We start from the raw sequence: 19,284 nt of genomic DNA, 5'->3' as shown, positions 1-19,284 counted from the left end.
CCTGGACTCCTCCATGTTATAATTAAACAACCAGTTACTCATGCACTTCTGGTAGCAACTTAACAATCCAACTTGACATTTAAGTTAGGATAAATAGCATTAAAGGAGGAATATTACAAATAAAAACTTTAGCTATGATTGGGTTTAAATGACGGGTTAATGTTTCTTGTATTGTGGTCAGGAGTATACTAACTATATTGTGTTGCTGTCACTGGGATGTTCTCTGTTTTGTATGGTATACAATAGGATGCCATCTGCACTGTATGAAGGACAATAGGATTTTATCTGTATTGTATGGCAGTCATTGAGATGCTTTCTGTATTGTATGTTTTTCACTAGGATGAAGACAGCTCACTGTATTACATATAGGTCATTATGGTACCTTTAAGTCAAAGCTTCTCAACTCCAGTCCTAAAGTACCACCAACATGTCATGTTTTGTGGATTTTTTTAATCATGCACCGGTAAATTAATCTATTTTGCTGGATCAATAATTATCTCACCAGCTTTCACAGACAGAAATCCTCAAAACACAACCTGTTGGGAGTTGAGTTTAAGAACCACTGCTCTGAGGTTTGGCTACAGTTAAGCAGTGGCAATGTCATTATTTCTTTATTTTACACTGTCAAAAATTGATTTTAACTATTGTTTTGAATTAGCTCCATCTATAGTTGATCTGTTTGCGCCTTTACGTGGCCACTTTCCTAATTTGTTTCTCAATCCACCTATTGGCCTTATAATATAGTTAGGAGAACAGGGTTCTCTAACAAAATAGTTAATGCTCCTTCTTGCAATGCTTCACTTCAACCCATGTGAGAATATCGATGTGTGAAACAAGCATTTTAATGAAACCAACTTGTTTATATTCATGGTAATATACCCCTTTTTAAGTGGCGATTTTTACAACAGTTACAATAGGTAAAGTCGCAATAATTTTTTATCTTGTGGACAATAAGAAACCTGACAGGTCTCTTAAAATCTTTTTGAAACTTGTTTATTTTAGGTGAAGGTTGAACAATGATTTAGTAGATTGTAATAAATAATAACAATGAATGTGTCATTTAGCCAATTATGTGTATTTCTGGTACTATGCATTAAATTAGCTATAAAAATTTTATTGTTATGATGTTCCAGGGTCAAACAATAGCACAGAGACTGCTTGTTTCATTATTCACTGTCATTTAAAGAAAGGGGACATTAAGAAATAGCTGTCAGCACATTCACTTGTCACTTATTTTAATCAGAATGATATAGTATTTATTTAAAATAGCCCGATTTCTGCATTAGATATATTTAAAGCCCAGATAATAGACACTAAACTGTGTAACTTTAATCGCTTGACAATTTTATTTAAATATACTCCATTGCTCAGGTCATCACTGAGCCAACCATCAATGTAGACGCTAATGAACACAGGCCCTGATTCAGAGCCGGACACTCTGACAGAGCGCTCACTCTGAATCAGGGCCGTCCCTCCAGTTTTGGAGCGGCCTCCTGGCCGCTCGCATAGCTGTGGGTGACCACCCACAGCTATAGCGAGCGGCCAAAATGATGGTCGCGATGGTCAAGACCATCGCGACCATCAGGCTTGCGACGAGACCCTTGCGGTAGGGTCTCGCTGCCACAAGACCTGGAGTGCTTTTGGCTCTATCAGAGCCAAAAGAACTCCCACTGACATAACAAGTGATGTCAGTGGGGCCGGACCCAGACGGTAGGCATTCCCATGGGAACGTCTCCGTCTGGGCAGCCACGCCCCTGGCACACCCACCAAAGGGGGCGTGCTGTCAATCACCATCGACAGCACGCCCCCTTTGGTGCGAGACCCATAACGACTGCTTGGCCATCGTTATTCGGGTCTTGCGCATGCGCACGACGGAGCCGCATCCATCGTGCGCATGCGCACTTGGGCAACATCGACCCGCTTGGTCTGAATTGGGCCCACAGGCCCTCATTCATCATTGCACACAAGTGTACCGCTGAACACAGATTCCAGATGATCGAAAATCTGCGCAGGCGTCTGATCCCGCACATACAGTAGAGTGGCAGCAGACTGTCATTGATTGACAGTCTGCTGTCGTTTGTGGGCGGGGAGGGGGCGGCGATGGCCTCCATTTCCTGAAACTGAGACGTGTCGCCGCCGTTGGGGGGGAGGGAAGAGGCCAGGATCTACGTTGGCTGGCGGAGATTTCCTGGCTTCTTCCTCTCATCTGCAGTGATCGGCTGCGTGACCCCATGGGTCACCTTAGCCGGCCAATGTCCCGCAGATTATCCGATGCTGCGTGATGCCTCCTGCTGCATTACCATATCTGCACAGATGGAATTGTAAAGCGCTGACATCAGCGCCGAGCATGCTGAAGAAGAGAGACTGTCAGTGAGGAGCTGTCAACCACCATTAGGAGGAAGAGAAGATTCAGGCATCTTCTGGACCATAGGCACCTTCCGGCCTACATGAAGGGGGAATACAGACTGAAGCTATCGTCTGGCCAGGGAGGATCAGATTCTTCATAGGTTCCCCATTGCAAACAACCACCATATAGAATTCACAAACAAACATCGGACTATGACGGACTAGCACCTTCCGAGTTATTATTCTGAAGTGGAGAACTTCGTTACAGAGACTAAGGAGCTATTGGTTATACGCATTTTATAATAAGCTATGTGGTACACGCATTTTATTATTGTTTCCATACTCCATATAATCATATGATTATTACACTATGAGGCGCTGTGGGTATGTATATATAAATTTGTAGAACAGAAGAGCGCACTCACCAGAACTTTTAGAAAAATCAAAGAGGGATTTATTCCAATAGTCACATCATATCCATAGAATAATACGACATTTCGGTCTACAGGAGACCACCTTCAGGTGAAGACAATCAGCCAAATAACTGTATAGCCACCACAGTGACAATTTACTACTATATATACCCAGACCACTTACCAGAGTTACCGACAGGTGATGCCACCGGAAATGATGTCATCGTGGGTCCATCCTACCAGTCTAGCTCACAGGGAATCATAACAAATCATTCAATAGCGTAGGAGGCCCCAAACTGCTGCTGAACATATCAGTATGGGGTGAGGCAGATGTGCCACATACCAATAGGAGCGATCGCCTGCTGCTACTTGAGACCCCTGGGGCTGCGAGCTGAAATGGAGCGTTGGCAGCTGATCGTGCCGTCAGAAGAGCAACAATTGAATAGCTCCTGTCAGGCACGTAAGAGGGCGATACAATTTAATACCGCCCATAATGTTTGATGGTGTACACATTTCTGAATGTTGCATTTGAGAGGATTGTTGTTTATTGCTCTCTTCACTCTCATCTCCCTGTTGTGCATATCCTACCATGTTGCTAATACAACGAGCACCATACAAAGTTGGTTGCTCAATCAAAGGACCTCAGCAGTTTGCATTTACCATCCTTCGCTTGCCATTGCCATTTTTAACACATTTTGGATTGGATTGCATAGACATGGATATATTATCTTTGCACAAGTCATAGTTAATATATAGGCAAGGTAGAATGCAATCTGGTTGGAAGATGACATCAGCAGATGTTGTGGGAAATGATTGCATCTATTAAAGATTGTGGTCCTGATTCAGACGCAAAGTGCCGCCATATGTGGACATCAGATGTACTACTATATGCTAAAGTGAGTATTTGTCCATCTTCATACATATGAATCGCTCCCCCACTGTTTTCCCAGCCACAGCTGTATTCATCTTTAGTATTAGCATTTACACTCATCTCATGCTGGATGCAAAAGATCTATCAGAAAAAGCTGTCCCATCTCTGTATGCACGTCCCAAATGAGCATAAAAGTTAGGCAGCATGGACAACACTCCGAAGACGGATCTTTGCACACAGTAGCTACCCATTTACAGCCCAGAAACACACATTTCACGAACAGAACGATCCGACCACACATGAAGCGAACTCTCCGTGCTCTTATCCTCTGTGAAGGAGCGTTTGCATGGAGCAGCGCAGTCTGCGCCTGCTTTTTGTGGCACATGCACAGTCTGCTGATAAATGCGCAAAGTATTCGCCTTTTGGACTTGCATATATCGCAGAACCAGGCTTCTGTATAAGTGAGTCTTGAAAAATGTCTTTTACAGGCAGGTATTACACTACAAGAGCTGTAAACATACTGTGTAAAGTGTCAGACATGTACAGTATGGGTTGGATACAGTAAACCGGCACTAGGGATCCCGTTGGGCAGAATCCCAATGCGACATTCCGACAGGGTTAGGATACAAACACTTGTCGGTCAGTATCCTAACTCTCCCCCTCTCCCTACCCTAACCTACCCTCCCCAGGTGCCTGAACCTGACCTCCCCCCCTAGTGCCTAAACCTAACCTCCCCGCACCATAAACCTAGCCCTAACCCTCCCTCTAGTGCCTAACCTTGCCCCTAACCCCAGTACTTACCATCGGGATGCCGATGCCGGGACTCTGACAGGTTTTGGGATTCCGGCGCTGGCATTCTAAGCACCGGCATCCCGACTTTCAGGATATTGACCAGATCCCGTACAATATACAGACAGATAGCTCTAGGAATGTAGCAGTAAACTAGATTAATAGGTAGATACTGTATGTGTAGGAGTATAGACTGACTACATACACAGTTTTCCGAGCACTATGGTCCTGTTTCAGATTTGGACGCTATTGCTGCCTCAGCTGAAGATTTTCGAAAATATGCTAATAGAACAGGCGCCGAGACTTGTACTGGGACGCCTACGGGAACCATCTCAGCTGTCCGCAACTGGGTACACATACGCAGCATCGGACACAGATCATGCAAACATCGACTCCTGAGTGAGTCTATGGTCACTTAGATTGGCTGCCGGATCCATATTATCTGCGTATAGGATCACAGACACAGCTGGAAACATGCCCCGAAAACGTCCGGAACATTCCTACGTTTTAGCCAACACTCCCCGATACCTCCCACAAAACGTTTGCTTCCTGTCAATCTCTTGCGAATGAATCCTCACTGCAACTGTAATCACAATCCATTCGCTATGCGTTGCATTGCGACTGTGACACATGCGCAGGCCACCGATAAGCGCTCAATTGTGAGAACATCAGAATAGCGTACAACTCTGAATCAAGCCCTGTGTGCACTAATGTAAAGCAGCTTACTTATGTTATCCAGACTCTCTCTTGGCCCTGTCAGCAGCAAGACTAAGAGAATTTAGTGCAACCAGGTGACCATAATAATCATATTAATCTTTTAAGGGTTTTAAATATGTAATTTGTCATAGGCTTTCGATCCACCTCCAAATTTGCATCTATAGTATGATCTTTGATTGAATATTAGTGCAGTTTAAGCATACCTCCCAACTGTCCCACTTCCAGCGGGACTGTCCCTCTGTCCCGCCCGTGGGCCGCAGTGTCCCGCGGTGGGGGGGGGGGGGGGGGGAGTTGGGTAGAGCATAAACCACAGAGCAGCGGGTGTGCAGGAGGAGAACAGATGCCGGCATCTGTTCTCTTGTGTAGGGGCTAACCAGCGTCTCGGAGAGTCTTGGAGAGTGCAGGGCGCGCCCCCAAAGTGGCGAAAACGGGGGTAGCCGCTCAGTTTTCCGTAGACTCCGACCATTTTACTCAAGCCTCACCCCCTTTTTGGCCGCACACGCCTTTGGCGCGCGACCTGTCCCTCCTTAACTAGTTTAAATGTTGGGAGGCATGGTTTAAGCAGTTTGCGAGAGATGCACTAAGCCTTGGAGAGAGATAAAGTCGAGCTATATAAAGTACCAACCAATCAGCTACTAACTGTCATGTTTCAAACACATCCTTTAAAGTGACATTTAAGAGCTGATTGGTTGGTACTGTATCACTCTCCACTTTAGCACATCTCCCCCTTAATAATGATAATTCTCTGTATTCTCTGGTCTGTAGGGAATGGTTTAGTTAGTGAAGCCATTTGACAGAAAGACTTGGATTGTTTTGGCCCTTGTGGGCTACATTTGCAGTCCCCTCCCTCTTCCTCCTATATGCAACTAAGATGCACATCCGAGCGAAACAGACACGAAAAAGACGCTCGGCCCAAGCCAGGGCGCACAGGGCCTGCTGCGTCAAACAGGAGTGCTTAGCGCAACTGCTGCAATAATGTATGAGGACACATCTGTACATCTGTATCTGCACACTATATATTCTTGTTGGAGTACGGATGTATTCATTGCTGACTGATACATTTTATAAGATCCAGAGATGGTTCTAGAGGTGGTATGTGATAGGGAGCTGTACTAAGCTCTGAAAAGTGATAAATTGGAGAGTGATAAACTGCCAGCCACTCAGCTCCCTCCTGTCATGTTACAGGCTGTGTTTGAAAAATGACAGTTAGCAGCTGATTGGCTGGTGGTTTATCACTCTCCAATTTATCACTTTTCAAAGCTTAGTACATCTGGCCCAGAGGAAACCTGGAAAACATGCACTGTTAGCTTGCCATGCGGACTGCATTTGGTGTATTGTGTATATTATTTATGTTTGTCACTATTTCTCACCCTCTGTGCAGCATTGTGAAATGCATGTTTTCCTAGTAATGATAATAACACAAGGCTGTCTTTCCTTTTGTTACATAGCCCTTAGGCCGTCAATGCCCTCCTCTTCACATCATAGTTAATTATACACCATTTCAGTTGAGCTAAATTAGTACTGGCTTACTGTATCTGTAAACCTCTGCGTGGGAGATTTTATTTCATTTTCAAATTTTCTGTACAAATGCAGTGTCTAGTAACTGATTCTAATTGCTAGTAATATCTAACAAAACACTGGGAGCTTGTACAACACCCGTAAAGCACCCACGCCCTATACTTTTTAAAAGACGAGTGCACAGAAAATGTGTTTATTCACCCATATGCAACTAGAGATGCAGCTGCATGCACACCTGTATGTATTACTCTAGTCATTATCATCAGTGAAGACAAACCCTACACTCAGTGGTATCACTAGAGTTGGTATCATCCAGTGCGCTTACTCTCCCTGTCACCCCCATATCCAGACTCCTCTGGAACTCGAAAGGGGGTGCAGCCTCATGTCAGTGAAGCCACGCTACTGTTGTATGCCATTTGGGGGGCATGACCGTGTTTCCCACACCTGTTCTCATTACAATGGGGGCTTGCCCAGCACTCCAGGACAGCCCCCAGCCTTTCGGGCACAGTGTGGATGAGGCGTGCATGCACGTATTATCCATCACTGCTGCTTGGTGACAGCATCCAAGGGGTTGATCCCAAAATAGCAGAGCAGCTGCTCACTCTTCATAGAGGTACACACTTGCCTCTCGCTCTCACTGGGACCCTCACTCAATGCACACGTAAAGCTATACAGTAGACTAGAGTGCAGGATGAGGAGAGGATAGAACCGCTATCAACTGTGGCCAGGGCCGGCCCAAGGTCCACTTGTGAACTGTGCTCCACTGCCACCGCCCCTTCCTTCTCGCTCTCCCTCCTCCTGAGGTCAAACCATAAACACAAGCCTGTGGGTGGAGGGCCGGGTATTTGTGCACCGTGAGACACCTCTGGAGCCAGGCAGGTTGCAGCAGCTGGCGGATTCTACCCTGTGGCTTATTTGAATGGCCTTCAAGCCAGCCCTGCCCATGTCTACCCCAGTCACACTGCAGCACTTTTTTCCCCCCTCCTGTCTTCCCTGTCTGTTTGGCTGTGAGATGGGCAGGATCCTCCTCAGATGGCTGCGATCAGAACTAGGGAGTACTGCTGCTGCTGCCACCGCATCTCTGGGTCTCATCCTGCTGCAGAAACCCCCCTCCTGAACAGCGGCTGCACAATCTGACCCAGAGTTACTAGGGCAAGGTCACCAGGGCAGTGACGTTGCAGCAGGCATGGGGAAGAGGGGCGGTTGGTACACACTCTTCAGCACTGTGTGGCTGGGGTGCTCCATCCATGAGGAGCCCCTTGATGTGTGGGAGGAGGGGGGGAGCAATCGCACTGATCGCAGCTCTGCCTCCACCCCAGTCCTGACCCCTATGTGGTGCTACAATTAATATTTATCATAGTTTTTGTAAGGGACATGACCACACTGCGCAATTAGGCCACACACCCTACAGTACCCCGGCCCAACACCTCTCTTTACGGCCTGTCAGTAGTATCATGCTTACCTACTTTTTCTCCTCTCACTGGGAGAAGCCCATAGCTGAGCCGGGCTTTTATATGTCATTAGGCCCTGCCCCATCACATAAAATACTGCGAATCATGGGAGCGGGGGAAGGGGGCAGGGTCGTAATATGTCCTTGCTCCAGGTATCATGGCCATAGGCGAAACTGGACATTTGGTAATGGGTGGTCCCAGTTCCAACCTATTACAAGTACGTATGTTACCTCGGAAGCTTGGCACTGTGTTTTGTGATCATTATTTAGGCAGCAAAGATTTCTATTGTTATTCTTATTACTGTTCATGCAGACATGGGGTAGGGCAGGGTGCTGAGGTGCAAGCAGAGTCTTCATGTGCGCGCCATAGGCGCGCACGCTCCCAGAAAGGGGGCGTGGCTGACTGGGAGGGGACATGTCCTTATGACACTTCCCCAATTAGTCCCTCTTGAGGACAGAGAAACTCAGGTGAAGTTACGAGGAGGGCGAGGCTAGGGATACTGAGGTGAAGTTACTGGGATGGTGAATGTAGAGACACTGAGGGGGAGTTACAAGGAGGGTGAGGGTCAGGCAGGGGGGTGCAAAGGGGACACTTGTACCGGGCCCCAAGGTTCTGAGGGGCCCCGGACCCTCAAGAATTTCGGGAGCCCAGTTCACATGTCCCCCTTGCCTTTGCCACCTGCTGTTTAAGCTGGGGCTAGAGTCGCTAGAATAGATTCTTCCTCCCAAGTACCGGCATTGACAGGCAGGCCGAGACGGCGCAGCGTGCATGATGTCATGATGCCGCGTCGCTGAATCAGAGAGGAGCCGCCAGGTCTGACGTCTTCCAGGGAAGACTGAGGAACTCATTCAGCGCAGCAGGTAAGCGTTGGTCAGAGCCAGGCTGGGAGCTCAAGAGTCACGGGGGTGAGTGGTGGGGAGCTGCAGATAAAGGGGGTGGCAGACACAGGGGCTTGGAAAGAGATGTGTGACAGACAGGGGCTGTGGAAGAGGGGGAGAGAGTGACAGACATGGGGGCTGGGGAAGAGGGAGAAAGTGAGACAGACACAGGGGCTGGGGAAGAGGGGGAGAGTGTGACATACACAGGGGCTTGGGAAGAGGGAGAGAGTGTGAAAGATACAGGGGGCTGGGGAAGAGGGGGAGAGTGTGACAGACACAGGGGGCTGGGGAAGAGGGGAGAGTGTGACAGACACAGGGGCTGGGGAAGAGGGGAGAGTGTGACAGACACAGGGGCTGGTGTAGAGGGGGAGAGTGTGACAGACACAGGGGCTGGTGTAGAGGGGGAGAGTGTGACAGACACGGGGGCTGGGGAAGAGGGAGAAAGTGAGACAGATACAGGGGCTGGGGAAGAGGGAGAGAGTGTGACAGACACAGGGGCTGGGGAAGAGGGGGAGAGTGTGACAGACACGGGGGCTGGGGAAGAGGGAGAAAGTGTGACAGACATGGGGGCTGGGGAAGAGGAGGGGAGTGTGACAGACACAGGGGCTGGGGAAGAGGGAGAGAGTGTGACAGACACAGGGGCTGGGGAAGAGGAGGAGAGTGTGACCCACAGGGGCTGGGGAAGAGGGGGAGAGTGTGACAGACACAGGGGCTGGGGAAGAGGGAGAGAGTGTGACAGACACAGGGGCTGGGGAAGAGGGGGAGAGTGTGACAGACATGGGCTGGGGAAGAGGGAGAGAGTGTGAAAGATAAAGGGGGCTGGGGAAGAGGGGGAGAGTGTGACAGACACAGGGGCTGGGGCAGAGTGTGACAGACACAGGGGCTGGGGCAGAGGGGGAGAGTGTGACAGACACAGGGGCTGGGGCAGAGGGGGAGAGTGTGACAGACACAGGGGCTGGGGAAGAGGGGGAGAGTGTGACAGACATGGGCTGGGGAAGAGGGAGAGAGTGTGACAGACACAGGGGGCTGGGGAAGACGGAGAGAGTGTGACAGACACAGGGGCTGGGGAAGAGGGAGAGAGTGTGACAGACACAGGGGCTGGGGAAGAGAAGGAGAGTGTGATAGACACAGGGGCTGGGTAAGAGGAGAGTGTGACAGACACAGGGGCTGGGGAAGAGGGGGAGAGTGTGACAGACACAGGGGCTGGGGAAGAGGGGGAGAGTTTGACAGATACAGGGGGCTGGGGAAGAGGGGGAGAGTGTGACAGACACGGGGGCTGGGGAAGAGGAGGAGAGTGTGACAGACACGGGGGCTGGGGAAGAGGGAGAAAGTGAGACAGACATGGGCTGGGGAAGAGGGGGAGAGTGTGACAGACACAGGGGCTGGGGAAGAGGGGGAGTGTGACGGCCAGGAGAGGGGATAAGGGCCTCAAAAATATGAGTGTACCGGGCCCAAAATTTATGTTGCCGGCCCTGAAGAGGGTAGGGACACTGAGGGGGAGTTACAAGGAGGATTAGGATAGGCACACTGAGGGGGAGTTACAAGGAGGATGAGGATAGGGACATGGTGGGGGACTTACAGGGAGAGTGATGGCAGGGACACTGATGTCAAGTTACAGGGAGGGTGAGTGTAGAGACACAGGGTCTGATTCAGAGCCGGACACTCTGACCAGAGTGCTCGCTCTGAATCAGGGCCCTCCTACCTATTCTTGGAGCGGCCTCTTGGACGCTCGCATAGCTGTGGGTTACCACCCACAGCTTATGCGAGCGTCCATGATGATGGACCAACGGGCTTGCGACGAGACCCTGCGGTAGGGTCTCGCTGCCGCCAGCCCTGGAGTGATTTTGGCTCTATCAGAGCCAAAATCACTCCCAGTGACATCACTAGTGATGTCAGTGGGGCCTGACCCAGGCGGTAGGCGTTCCCATGGGAACGCCTCCTTCTGACAGCCACGCCATGGCACGCCCATCAAAGGGGGCATGCTGTCACTCACTCACCATCAACAGCACGCCCCCTTTGGTGCGAGACCCCGAGCGACGGCTACCCCGTCGCTCGTCGGGTCTCGCGCATGCGCAAGACGGAGCTCCCTCCATCGTGTGCATGTGCATTTGGGTACCATCGACCTGCTTGCGAGCGTCCTGCGCTCGCGAGCGGGTCTAAATGAGACCCACTGAGTGGGAGTTACAAGGAGGGTGAAGGCAGAAGCACTAAGGTGAAGGTACAGGAATGGAGAGTGCAGAGACACTGAGGGGGAGTTACAAGGTGGGTGAGTATAGGGACACTGTGGGGGACACAGGGAGGGTGAGGGCAGGGACACTGAGGGATACCTACAGGGAGGGTGAAGGCAGAGGCACTGAAGTGAAGTTACAGGGAGTGTGAGGGCAGAGGCACTGAGGTGAAGTTACAGGGAGGAGAGTGAGGGCATGGACACTTAGTGGGAGTTACAGGGAGGATACTCAACCCATATATACATATACACATACACACTAGTCCACGGTTCTGCCGGCACTCATTCCAACATAACAACTCGCTCCTGTTTCCAAATAACCATATACACCACTCCATAAAAAACGGCACTAGAGAGCATTATTTAAATGTAGCAAAAAGTTGTATTGACAAGGACATCAACGTTTTTGAGCTGACACCCCCGTCGTCAGGACCAAACAGATAATACAAATGAACAACATAACACTCACATATATAGTATACCAACATCAAACACCTCCCATCACTGCTCCGACGCTGGTGTCCTGCTTCCGGAAGAGTCATCAACAAGCAGACTTCTGGTCACTCACCCGGCCATAACCAGAAGAACCGCAAGCTTGCGTTCCATTTTGACAACCCGAGCAGGTTCCAGATTGCTCCCCCAACTCCACCCAAACAGGAAATCCCAGCTCAAAAATTAGAACAACAAGTAAATACTATCTGTTTGGTCCTGACGACAGGGCGACAGCTCCGAAACATTGATGTCCTTGTCAATACAACTTTTTGCTACATTTAAATAATCCTCTCTAGTGCAGTTTTGTGTGGAGTGGTAATATATATATATAATGAGGAAGGATTGTCCCTTTGGGACCTTACCTGCTCTGATGACCTTGGCGGACACAGAAGGGTACTCTCTGCGCCAGCCCTTCCCCACAGGGGTCAGCGCCACTCCTCAGCTTGCTAAGCGCTGGATCCTCATTTGTCTCTTGCTTCGTAGTAGCTTGACTTCACCGACTACTTGACTCCCGACGGATTTAACTTGAACAGCAAAGAAGCCGTTATAAGCACGCTCTCTCTCTCTCTCTCTCTACACACACACACACACCTACTCATACACATGTAAAAATACATGTTATGATTGTATTAGTATGTTAGTATAATGTAAATCAGTCCCCATTTTTATTCTTTACAAGATATTTTGAGGTTTATATACAGCCTTTATACTAACATTAATATTGCCATCATAACATATATTATTTTTACATTATGCTTCCATTTTCTTTTTCCTTGTCTTGTCCTTTCATATATCTGTATGTATGTGTCTCCCCCTATATGTTCTGCATTGTGCCCCCTATGTTCTGTATTGTGCCTCCCCTTCTCTGTATCCCACTGTGCTCCACATCCAGCATTGTACTTTCCTTTCCCTATCCCGCACTGTGTGCCCCCTTCCCTCATCTCACCCACACTGTGCCCCCCTCTTCCCACCCACACTATGCCCCCCTCTTCCCTCATCTCACCCACTGTGCCCCCCTCTTCCCTCATCTCACCCACACTGTGCTCCCCTCTTCCCACCCACACTGTGGCCCCTTCTTCCCTCATCTCACCCACACTGTGCCCCCTCTTCCCTCATCTCACCCACACTGTGCCCCCCTCTTCCCTCATCTCACCCACACTGTGCCTCCCTCTTCCCACCCACACTATGCCCCCTCATCTCACCCACACTGTGCCCCCCTCTTCCCAACCATACTATGCCCCTCTCATCTCACCCACACTATGCCCCCCTTCCCTCATCTCACCCACACGGTGCCCTCCTTGCCTCATCTCACCCACACCATGCCCCCTTTCCCTCATCTCACCCACACCGTGCCCCCCTTCCCTCATCTTACCCACACCGTGCCCTCCTTGCCTCATCTCACCCACACTGTGCCCCCCCTTCCCTCATCTCACCCACACGGTGCCCTCCTTGCCTCATCTCACCCACACTGTGCTCCCCTTCCCTCATCTCACCCACACCATGCCCTCCTTGCCTCATCTCACCCACAGTGCCCCCACTTCCCTCATCTCACCCACACGGTGCCCTCCTTGCCTCATCTCACCCACACTGTGCTCCCCTTCCCTCATCTCACCCACATGGTGCCCTCCTTGCCTCATCTCACCCACACTGTGCCCCCCTTCCCTCATCTCACCCACACTGTGCTCCCCTTCCCTCATCTCACCCACACCGTGCCCCCCTTCCCTCATCTCACCCACACTATGCCCCCCTTCCCTCATCTCACCAACAATATGCCCTCCTTGTCTCATCTCACCCACACTTGTCTCCCCTCATCCACATTCTGCCCCCCCTTCCCTCATCTTACCTTCACTCTGCCCCCCCTTCCCTCATCTTACCTACACTCTACCCCTACTTCCCTCATCTCACCCACACTGTGCTCCCCTTCCCTCATCTCACCCACACGGTGCCCTCCTTACCTCATCTCACCCACACTGTACTCCCCTTCCCTCATTTCACCCACACAGTGCCCTCCTTACCTCATCTCACCCACACTGTGCTCCCACTTCCCTCATCTCACCCACACTGTGCTCCCCTTCCCTCATCTCACCCACACCGTGCCCCCCTTCCCTCATCTCACCCACACTATGCCCCCCTTCCCTCATCTCACCAACAATATGCCCTCCTTGTCTCATCTCACCCACACTTGTCTCCCCTCATCCACATTCTGCCCCCCCTTCCCTCATTTTACCTTCACTCTGCCCCCCCCCCTCATCTTACCTTCACTCTGCCCCCCCTTCCCTCATCTTACCTACACTCTACCCCTACTTCCCTCATCTCACCCCCCTCCCTTCCCCCTCACTTACCTATAACAACGCTGGGCAGAGAGGGAACTTCTTAGTCCTGCTCCACTGAGCCTGGCTGCTGCAGCAGCTATCAGGCAGCCGGGCCCCGCCCCCACTCCAATGCTGCTCTGCTCAGCTTCTCCAGGACACCGACACACAGCGCTGCTGATGCTGGCCTCTACTCTCTTGGCCGGGTCCAGGCAGCCTCTGGGGGTAGTGGTGGGCGGCTGCAAGAACCCCGCGAGTGTCCGGCCACTGGTCTAAGTAGGCAGAGCGGGACTGCGCCCTTCAAGTATCCATCCGGAAAACCCCCATTAATGGCGGCCCCGAGTGGCTGCCATTCCGCTCCTCACATAAATATGATCGCGCACGGTCGGACGTCATGACGTCACCGTGCGCTTGTGCATCAACAGGATCAGATGACTGATCCTATTGGTGCCGAATGCCTATGTAGGGGAGGCAGAGCTGGAGAAGGTCATCTCGGTCAGGCGCGGAGGTAACGCGTTCCTGACCGGGCTCTCATTATTTATGGATAAAAAAATAAACATGTCGAATCGGCGGCGGAGGCTAATGGGTGGTCCGGTGCACCCCCGGACCACCCATTAGTTTCGCCTATGATCATGGTTCATGCTACACACCTGGGATTACCTGATGATTTGAAATAAATAAAGGTAAGTTTTCTGCATCCCAACAAAATGTAGACAATGTGAAGGACATTATGAATTTGACAGAGGCATATATATTTCCAGCTGCAGCCAATATGCTGATCAAATAATGGTTAGGTTTGCGCTCACCTTGATGGGTCTGCTTGTGCTATATGCAGAATAAATGGAGATGGATGGATCCCTCTTCTCCTTGTAATGAATCACAATTATGGGTATGGCTCTGCACCAAGGTCCTCAAATGATCTCTATTGTGAAGTAAGGATCACAATACCAGCTGTATGTTTCTACTTTGTAAGCATAAAGCTGACACATAAAAGTATTGCCAGACTAAAACCCAGAAGAAGTCTTGCGAATACTGAGGAGAACGCCAAGGCACCACACCGGTGAGTGCTAATAGCACATAGCGGAATACAGGCACCAGGATTCAGGGACTGAACAAGTTCCTAATCTGTTCCCACCAGCACTCCAGGGGCTCCGGTAGAGAGTGAGAGATGAAGAGGACCAGAAGGACTTAATGAAACCAGCAGTGGGGAAGGAGGAGGGCTTCAGAAGTCGAGAACGCCACTCTCTGATAGACCCAGACCACTTCCTATCCTACACAAAACAGTTATATCTACACTACTGGTGGGCAGGTTACTAACACTGATACTAACATTACCAACAACAGTCCCTTAGACTTATATTGCCAGTTTTGTCTGCGACAAAGTTTGCTATATGTGTGTACACAAGTTTTATGACATTAGTAAAACTTATTCTATAACATTTTGGGTGTCAGCTTTATGCTTAGACAGTAGAAACATACACAGCTGGTAACACGACCCTTACTTCACACTAGAGATCATTTAGGAACCTTAGAGCAGAGCGCACGATATATCCATAGTAGGCTGATCAGGCTGCAGCTTACATCATCAAGATATGGCGGGTGCCACTCAGAGGTGGATTTAGACCGCATGGGGCCCTAAGCAAACACCGATTTGGGGCCCCCCTTCCTCTAACAATCCATAACACTATATTTTTGTTCCTGATTTATTCCCCTTACATTATTGTTCGTTTTTCCCACTGCCCCCTCCACCCACCTTCCCCCCCTTTCAAGAAACTGCATAGATGATGGCAGACGATCAGAAATATGTGCTAAGTCTGTATTTCATAGCAATCTGTGTCACAGAGCTAGCGCTCTAAATAATATAATCATTGATAGTAAATTTCCAGTAGGAGTGATTGCCATCCATGGACTATTATACAGTATAAGTGCATTAATTGCTGCAATGATCATAATAAAATTACTTGATTTATTAGCAATATAATGGGAATATAACCCAGTTTTTATAAGGATGTTACAGTGCAGAGGGATTGCTGATAGCATTAGACAGTAAGGCAAATTCACTATGAGCAGTTATATAGTAACCTATGCTCAGTACTGCTGTGTATTAGATGTTAGGAGTGGTTGAGAGATGGATATGCATCAACTTTGTTATATTTGATTTAGAAGTCAATGTATACAGCAGCTCAATAGTTTGTTGATTATACTGCAGCCTTAGGTCACACATGATTATTGGTTCCTCACTACCTCTCCTTACGTTTGCACTAATGGTAGAGTGCAGCTGAAAACACGATGCACATACCCCCTACTATGATGGTGGTCTTCTTAATTTAACAGCACCCCAGACACACTCCCTGATTGCAGCAAGCAGGCAGTCCTCGAGTCCAGTCAAAGTGAGAGGCCTCCCCCTCCGCTGACCCCCACCCCGATCGTAGCAGATGGATGTTGGTGAGTGTAAATACAGTGGCAGGTGCACCTCACCTTCAAATCTTTTATCCTCTCTGGCCAGCGGCAGCTCACCTCACCTTCGTCTACAGCTGCCGGGTGCCGGCTCCAGCACATACCGCTCTGTCTCCTCTCCTGCTGCTGCATGTGACCAGTCACGTCACACGCACAGAGAGAGGAGCTGAGACGGGTCAAAAGGCAGCAGTAGGAGTGGAGACAGAGTGAAATGCGCTGGAGCTGGCATCCAGCAGTTGTCTCATGCGCTGACAGCCTGCCGGGGCACAAAAATATTCAACAAGCCCAGCACAACTAAAAATGGCCTCAATAATACAGACCTGTCAGCGGGCACCCTGGGATCTGCTGGGCCCTAAATGGATGCCTATGTTGCCTAGCGGTAAATCCGCTACTGGTGCCACCATGGTAACCATAATCCTTACTGCCACTTTGCCTAGTAAGGTCTCCTGATTTTTTTTATTTATTTGCTTTTCAGTGGAGGACTGCAGGAGGCGGGGGTAATGCAAGTGATAGGTTGCTCTCTGTATTGTATAAAGGTCACTAGAATGCTCTCTGTACTGTATTATGGTCATCAGAATGCCCTTTACTGTATAGTGGTCATAATGTGAGAATGGCTGGTAACAGTCAAACATCCAAGCCAAACATTTGTTGGTAAACTACCCTCTCTTAGAAGCAAGTTTTGGTATAACTGTGCACAACCAGGGGCATATCTATAATGATTGCTGGGTGTGCGGTGCACCACCCACCCTACCAAGGGGTTGGCTGGAAACTTTTAGCCTGGGGTGCAAATGCATGCAGGCGGCCCTGACAGAGGAGTAGCGTTTAGCCAGGGTGCCCGAAGAACATGTGTGCTACGGCGCCCCCCCCCTCAAGTAAGCCAGGGAGGAGGCGGGTCCATATGGGATTAATGTAAAGTAAAAATAAAGATTAGGGACAGCCCCATCATGGTGCCCATATGCAGTGCCCCAGGAGAGGACCCCCTTATGCAGGCCTCCAGTAGTGCACCCAGTAGTGATCCCCCTATGCAGTGCCCCTTATACAGTGCCCCCAGTAGTGGTGCCCCCAGTAGTAAGCCCCTTATATAATGCCCCCAGTAGTGGTACCCCCTATGCAGTGCTCCCTATATAGTGTCCCAAGTAGCAGTCCACACCCCATGCAGTGCCCCCAATAGTGGTAACCCTTATACAGTGCCCCTTAAATAGTGGCCCCAGTTGTAGTCTCCCCCCTATGCAGTACCCCCGGTATTGCCCTTTTTAAAGAGCCCCCAGCAGTGGTCCCTCGATGCAGAGCCCCCAGTGGTAGTCCCCTCCCCCCTATGTAGTGCCCCTTGCAGTAGTCCCCACCCCCCTATGCAGTGTCCCTAGTAGTTGTCCCCTCCCCTTGTAGTGCCCATAGTAGTAGTAGTTCCCCCCTGTAGTAGTAGTCCCCCCCCTTGTAGTGCCCCCAGTAGTAGTCCCCCCCCTTGAAGTGCCCCCAGTTATAATCCGCAGTAGTGGTTCCCCCTTGTAGTGCCCCCCCGTAGTGCCCCCAGTAGTGATCTCCCCCTTGTAGTACCCCCAGTAGTAGTCCCTCCCTCTTGTAGTGCCCCCAGTACTAGTCCCCCAAGTTGTAGTCCCCCCCCCTTGAAGTGCCCCAAGTTATAATCCCCTGTAGTGGTCCCCCCTTGTAGTGCCCCCAATAGTGATCTCCCTCTTGTAGTACCCCCAGTAGTAGTCCCTCCCTCTTGTAGTGCCCCCAGTAGTGGTTCCCCCTTTGTAGTGCCCCCAGTAGTCTCCCCCTTGTAGTGCCCCCAGTAGTATTAGTCCCCCCTTTGTATTGCCCCCATTAGTAGTAGTCCCACCCTTGCAGTGCCTCCAGTAGTGGTTCCCCCAGTAGTGGTGCCCCCAGTAGTAGTCTCCCCCTTGTAGTGCCAGCCTCCCCCCCAGTAGACACACGTAGTAAAAAAAAAAAACACTTACCTGAATCCCCGCTCCCGCCGTCGCCATCCGCTCCTCCGTCTGTCCTTCCCGGGCCGGCTGCTCTGCATTATGGGAGACACGTCATATGACGTTATGACGCCTCTCCCATTGCCCACTGCGGGAGCCGGAAGATGGAGCGGCTCCTGCAGTGGGCGCAGCAGCAGCTAATGAGAGTCTGACAGATTCATTGGCTGCTGATCAAAACAAACACACAGCTGCCGGTGCCGGCGGCTGTGTGCTTGTCACTTGTGTAGCGCTGACCGAACTCCGTCCGGTCAGCGCTACACACGCGGTGCAGTCTGTGTCACAGTGACACAGACTGCACGCGGCCGGCGGCCCGCATGACGCTGCGGCCCGGGGGGCACATGGCACCCTGCCTCCCGGCCCAGCCCGCCACTGCACCCTGCACGCAATTCTCTAATACCTCTCCAAAGTCCTTCCTCAGCTGTAGCAGCAAAACTCCTGGAAAATGGGCGGGAAAATGGCGGCTGCACCATTTTCCTGGTAACCTGCACATGGGGAGTAGACTCTGGGCACAGACTAGTGCCCAGAGTCTACTGCTGCGATCAGGGCCGGCTCCAGGGTTCGGAGCACCCTGTGCTGGCCCTTGAGAAGGCTCCCTAACATCGCGCGTGGCTACGACCGAATTTGGGGGCGTGGCCTAATTACCATAGGCCACATCCCCTGTGTGACGTTATTTGGAGGCGTGCCCGCATGGCATGCCTCCAAATAGCGTCAGGCTGGGGGTAAAGCCCAGCACTCCGTCGCTGGCTGGGCTTCACCCAGCCCTCTCCTGTCAGTGAATGGTTGCCGCACGCATGCGCGCGGCATCCATTCACACTCCGGGGGTCCGGCACC

The 19,284-nt window shown here is 50.6% G+C and overlaps 1 long non-coding RNA gene across 1 annotated transcript in view; it reads right to left on the bottom strand.

The window, feature by feature from the left end:
• Positions 1-14,363, bottom strand: part of LOC148512101 (uncharacterized) — a 31,763-nt gene extending 17,400 nt beyond the window's left edge. Inside the window, exons 1-2 of the long non-coding RNA XR_015880192.1 lie at positions 14,045-14,363; positions 12,065-12,226 (exon numbers count right to left, since the gene is read on the bottom strand). This is a non-coding gene — a long non-coding RNA (uncharacterized LOC148512101). The remainder of the gene's footprint in view (positions 1-12,064; positions 12,227-14,044) is intronic.
• Between the last annotated feature and the right edge of the window lie 4,921 nt (positions 14,364-19,284).

This window comes from Taudactylus pleione, unplaced genomic scaffold (genome assembly GCF_031769625.1).
Source record: "Taudactylus pleione unplaced genomic scaffold, aTauple2 ptg000282l, whole genome shotgun sequence".
Classification (NCBI taxonomy): domain Eukaryota; kingdom Metazoa; phylum Chordata; class Amphibia; order Anura; family Myobatrachidae; genus Taudactylus; species Taudactylus pleione.
The sequence above is the reverse complement of the archived record's forward strand: the minus strand, read 5'-3'. Positions and strand labels throughout refer to the sequence as shown.